Source organism: Octodon degus, unplaced genomic scaffold (genome assembly GCF_000260255.1).
Source record: "Octodon degus isolate 3935 unplaced genomic scaffold, OctDeg1.0 scaffold00385, whole genome shotgun sequence".
In the NCBI taxonomy this organism is placed as follows: domain Eukaryota; kingdom Metazoa; phylum Chordata; class Mammalia; order Rodentia; family Octodontidae; genus Octodon; species Octodon degus.
Window position 1 is genome coordinate 599,484 of NW_004524961.1, and position 6,462 is coordinate 605,945.

The 6,462-nt window shown below is 36.3% G+C and overlaps 2 pseudogenes; both read left to right on the top strand.

Moving 5' to 3' along the window:
• Nucleotides 1-3,717, top strand: part of LOC105741270 — a 97,415-nt pseudogene extending 93,698 nt beyond the window's left edge.
• A 443-nt stretch (nt 3,718-4,160) lies between these two features.
• Nucleotides 4,161-4,603, top strand: LOC101573066 (annotated as a pseudogene).
• The last annotated feature ends 1,859 nt before the right edge of the window (nt 4,604-6,462 follow it).

Here is a 6,462-nt window from a genome sequence, read left to right on the forward strand (position 1 = left end):
TAGAGAAATCATTCCTAAAATTTATCTGGAACCAGAAAAGACCTAGAATAGCAAAGGCAATTCTGGGCAATAAAGACAAGGCAGGAGGCATTACATTTCCTGAGTTGAAATTATGCTACAAGGGTACTGTAATGACATCAGCATGGTACTGTAAACAAAATAGACCTGAGGATCAATGGAAAATATTAGAAGACGCTGAAGCCCCTACAAACAAACTCAGCTACCTTATCTTTGACAGAGGAGCCAAACATACTCACTGGAAGTAAGATAGCGTATTTAACAAATGGTGCTGGAAAAACTGGCTCTCTACATGCCGAAAACTCAAACTTAACCCAGGTCTATCACCGTGCACTAAACTAAAGTCAAAATAGATTGAAGATCTAAACATTAAAGTAGAGACCCTAAATCTCCTGGAAGAGAAAGTGGGAGGAACTCTTGAAGATGTATGACTAGGCAAAGGGTTAATGGACAGATATCAAATCACTTGGGAAACAGTTGAAAGAATTAACAACTGGGACCTGCTCTTACTGAGAAGTTTTTTCATGTCAAAAGAAATTACCAACAAATTCAAAAGGCAATCCACATATTGGGAAAATCTCATGACAAATAAGTACTCAGCCAAAGGTCTGCTTTCTAGAATTTATAAAGAACTAAAAAACACTAGGGCCCCCAAATTTAAAGACCTAATCCAGAAATGGGCATCGGAGAAGAACACACATTTTTCAGAGGAAGAAATTAAAGAAACAAATAAATTTATGAAAAAATGCTCCCCATCATTAGCCATCTGCAAAATGCAAATTAAAACAACATTGAGATATCATCTCACCCCAGAAAGAGTGACTATCATGAAGAAATTACCCAACAATAAATGTTGGAGAGGCTGTGGGAAAAAGGAACCCTTCTCCACTGCTGGTGGGTATGGAGACTGGTACAACCCTTATGGAAATCAGTATGGAGACTTGTTAGAGAGTTGAACTGGAAATCCCATTTAAACCAGCTATTCCTCTACTGCGAATTTTCCCAGAGGATCTGAAAACATCATATCATGTTGATATATATGTGCTTATATTTATAGCAGCACAATTTGTGATATCCAAATCTTGGAAACAACCAAGATGCCCATCACCTTAGGAATGGTTGAAAAAGATGTGGTATTTTTACACAATGGAGTATTATTCAGCTATGCAGATTGATAAACTCAAAGCCTTATATATTGAAGTGGGTGCCACTTGAACATATACTCATAAGTGTAATAAACCAGACACACATGTGTAAATATTGTACAGTCTCCCTAGTATAAGAACTCAAAAAAAGAAATAAAAATAGAAAGTTATAATACAAGTTAAAAGAAAGCAGGATCTTGAGCACTTACTAATCAAGAGAGGGAAAGGAAAAGAGCTAGGAAACATGAAAATGTTAAGCCATACAGTTATATGTAGAAGATGGACAAGGTAATGATCCTGAGAATCGTCAGAAGATTTTTGAATCTGGGATTTAATTGGAAAGATTTCCACCCTGACTATGTATATATACTGATAATTGTGAACTGAACTACTACACTGCAGATGGTAATTTGTAATTTTAGTTTCATGCTTGGAGTGTCTGTCATTCTGATCTTCTCAATTTGGGCTCCTTTTCATGAGATGACAGCTGCTGCTATGATGTCTCTCAGGTAGATGTTTGCTCATGAACAAGGGGGTGGTGAATGAAAACAAGAGACATGCAAATGAATATTGTGGGACTGTTCTGCTTCAAGGTTGTATATGGTGAAATTTTTGGACATGTGTGTAAACATAAGAAGTATATAATTCTTTATGGTTATTTTTAAAATCTATTGTAATTAATAAATGTTTTTTATCATAATCTGTAGGGACTTGAAGTTCAACATATCAATACTTGATGAAAAATACCTGTTCCGTATTATGCCTAAGATGTTTGATATGTATAGATATAGTGAGGTTAAGCTTAACAGCCTAAGTTGTATGGTAATAACAATAAGCTTGTCTTCTGGATGGTTAACAACCTAAATTTGTGGACCAAAATTAGAGAAAAAGGAGGGCTGCAAGGAAAGCTATCATTTTGGCCCTAGTTTTCTAAGGTCAATTAAGACTCTGGACATATGAGAACTTGTACTGTAACGTCATCTAACTCAGTAGTGTCCTAAATTTTCTGATCAAGGAGATTTTGCGGCCAAAGAGGAAAGTGAACAATGATGTAGAGTGTACCTAAGGAGAGTCACATGGAGAGAAATCATTCTCTCAGGCTTTCACAGAGAGCACATTGACCAAGCAATGGCCATGACCCATCCACATGGCTGACACTCACAAAGGTTCTACAATCTGAGGTACAGGAACTCAGGATTAATCCTGAGGGGATTTCACTGACCTTATCAGACCCAAAAGGTGCAACTCTTGATGCATAGGTCCTGCTTTACCTTTGTCTTAACCATCCAGCAGAAAAGTACAAAAACGAAATGTATGAAGTAAAGCCCTGGTATTATGTTGAGCTGTATGGGACTCAGGTCAACAGTTTCTAACATTGCCAGTCAAGAGGAGGACCCAATACTATTATGGGCTACTGTTCTCTTTTATAATATTTTTACTGAGTTTACACACCTGCAGTATTCAAATAACGGAACTTAACCAAAAAAGGGGATACAAATTAATGTCCATTTTGTATCTGTGTATACAAAGGGGTTAGGATAGATATATAGTTACATTCTCTTAATGAATAGAGTGATTTATTCTATTGGTTTTTGTAAATAAGATATCATTTCCACAATTAACCACTAGGAAGAATGTATGCAATGTGTTAATTATTGAAACTGTCCTACCAATTTGATTTGAAACTGTCTCATTGCTATTTGTTTATCAATAAAATTGTGGGGAAAAATGAAGTAAAGCCATGTTGTTATGTTCATCCGTAGGAGACCCAGATATACAATTTCTGACATTGCCAGTCAAGTGGAAGACCCCATACTATTATGGACTACTGGATCCTTTTAGAATATTTTGCTGAGTTACCACATGTATAATATTCAAATGACAGAACTAAATCAAACAGGGGATTCAGATGAATGTCGATTTTGTATCTATTATTTCAAATTGTTAGGATAGTTATATAGTTACATTCTCTTAATTAATAGAGGGTTTTTTTCTACTAGTGTTTATAAAGAGGTTATCATGTCTGCATCTTGTACAGCAAATAACCACTGGGAAGAGAGTATATAATGTGTTAATTATTGAAACTGCCCTACCAATTTGATTTGAAATTGTCTCATTTCTATTTGTTTCTTTTTTTTTCATCTATTTGTTTCTTAATAAAATTATGGAAAAAAACCTAGAATCCTTGAACAAGATAATTTATAAAAAATATTGTCTGAATATTAAATTAACTTGAAATCTTTATACTTAGCTTTATGTCATAGGAATATGTATGCCATTAACTTAGGTTTGTAGTGTACTTCACTTACACTCAAAGATATATCTGGAGAGAAATTAGCGTTTCAGAAAATAAAAAGAGAAAGTGACTCTGAGGTGAGATGTATGGGAGAATTCATGAAAATCACTTTATTTATTTTGATAACTGTCTGATCTTACTTTCCAGTTCGTGGAGCAAGAACTGGGTGGAGATTTGGAAGCCCCTCAACCCCCACTTTTAGTGCCAGCCCTCTTCACTGCCCTGCCACCACCCGCCTATGTCAGTCTCCGCTTATGAGTGACGCGCTCTCTGTGGCCATTTTTACCTCACCTAAGGGATCCCAGCAGTTACAGTGACTTGGCTGCAGGGACCAGATACAGCAGCGCGTTAGATGCTCCAGCTGGGACCACTATCCTCTCCAGCAGTGGCCTCTGAAAGGTAGTATTCTGGCGGACAGTGGACTCTCAGACTCTCTGAATCACAACGAGGGAGGAGGCATCAATCCGCAAGTGAACATCAACACCCAAGGTGACTTACAGCAGCAGACATCAGTTGTCTCCTACGGCTTTCTTCACTCCAGGAAGCCCTCCCCAACACCTCCCTCAACCAGAGATCGAGTTCTCAACCCAAGAAACTGTCACCTTGGCCTTTTGAAGTGTTCCTTGGAGCTCAATAACATCGATGACCTGGACCAAGACCCGAGACCTGCGCCGGGTTTGGGACACCAAGATGTGAACAGAATGGCTCTAAAGAGAATTCAAAAAGAGCTCCTCGAACTCACTCACGATCCACCAACCCACTGCTCTGCCGGGCCAATAGGAGATGACATGTTCCTCTGGCAGGGGACCATAATGGGTCCCAGTGACAGCCCCTACCAGGGAGGCGTTCTTTTCTTGAATATACAGTTTTCTTCGGACTATCCATTCCACCCACCCAAGGTAACATTTACCACCCGAATTTTTCATCCAAATATTAGTCGAAATGGAAACATCTGCCTAGACATCCTCAAGCGGCAATGGTCACCATCCCTCACTATCTCTAAAGTACTCTTATCCATCTGCTCCCTGTTGTGTGACCCCAATACTAAGGATCCCTTGGTCCCCGGAATTGCTAAGCTCTACTTGACTAATAGGGGAGAATATGACCGAATACTAGAAGATTTACAGAAAAGTTTGCCATGTGAGACTTCCAACACAAAGCTGTTTGGCAAAATAATAAAGTCAAAATTGGCAGTGCAATTAAAAATAAATAAATAAAACTATCTCATTGTTTAAAACTATTTTTCTGACGACATCAGAAATATATGTATATTTCAGAGGATATATATATCAGAGGATTCGCTATTTTCATATTTTATTTGTAAGGTTTATTTTCAAGGGTTTTATCCTCTTCCACTGTCAAGATTTTTAGTTAATGTTGAGTTTTAAGTATTATTTCTTTGTATTCTGGATGCATGTCCTTTGTCTACTCTTTCCTGATTGGAATGAGGTTGAGACAGAGTCTTGCTGTGTATTTCAGGCTGTTCCGGAAAACTTGAGGTAAAACAGACTGGTCTCAAACTCATCAAAATCTGCTTGCTTCAAACTGTATGCTAGGATTGTACACATAGTCTTCCATAGGTATCTATTTTGCAAATAGTTCCATTACCCCTGTAATTTACCTTTTCGTTACTTTAATGATGCTTTCTGATGACTAAAACATTTTACTTTTAATGAAGTAACCAATAATTTATTTTTTTAATAACTCATAGTTTTGGTCTCCTAAGAAACCTTACCTAATAACATCAGAAAAATTGTCTTACATATTCTTCCATTACCATTATAGATGTAACTGCTGTGGTTAAGTTTATTATCTAGAATAAACAGAATTTTAATGAGCCCTGTGAAGAGGGGTTATTATTTTTAGAAAATCTTACATTGAATCTTTTTTATCTACTTTCTAATATTGCCAGCAATCTGTTTGTTTAACTTATTCATAGAGCTACATTTTACTGATTAATAGTGCTCTATATAATTGTGGATTCAGGTGTTGTGAGTCCTTCAAGTTTCTTTTACAAGATATTTTTGACTATACTAGGTCTTTAGACTCCAGAAAAAAATGTTTTAAATCAGACTTTAAATTTTTAGAAGAACTACTAAGTGGATTTTAAGGTTGCAATTAATCGTTTGTCTTAGAGAATTTTTAATAGGAATGGAAATGTTTCGAATTTATTGTTGCCATTAGATACATAAGATGTGACTTTTAAATAAGTAAAGGGTCTAGTGGGACTAACACAGATATACACATAGGCAGTTTTTCAATTATGAATCAAATTTCATTAGTCTCAGCACTTGGGAGACTGAAGCAAGAAAATCACCATGAGTTTGAGATTAGCCTGAGTTCCAAGCCAGCCTATACTACACAGCAAGGTTTCTCTCAAAAAATATTAAAAATTCAAATACAATGTTTCTATTTCCTATAATGATTTTGGTCATTTTTTTCTTTTTAATAATTTGTTACTTTCTTCTTCAGTGTATTTATTTATTTATTTATTTATTTATTTAATATATTTGGTATAGGATCTTACTACGCAGCTTGAACTTGTAGTCATCCTCCTGTTTCAATCACCCTAGTGCTGGGATTACAGGCATGCAACTCCACACCTGGACTTGGTGACCAGCGTGGCACACTGTGGGGTGGGGATGGCACAGTATGTGGTACTAGGGATTGAACCGCTGTCCTTGAGATTGCCTAGACAGGAACTTAGACCAATGAGCCCTTTCCAAACCCCCATTGTTATATTTAGTAACATGTAGATCTTCTTAATATCTTCTATAAAATGGTAACATTTGTTTTTTATTCTTATTGGTAGCTTATAGCAAATATCTTCTTTAATTCCTGACATTAATATTTAATTCATTGGTCTTCTTGATAAAATTATGAAGTGCTCATTAATTTAATTAATCTTTTGAATAACTTCTTTTTAAATGTTTTAATTAAATTTACTCATAATGTTTTTTTAATGTGTGTGTGTGTGTGTGTGTGTGTGTGTGTGTCTGTGGC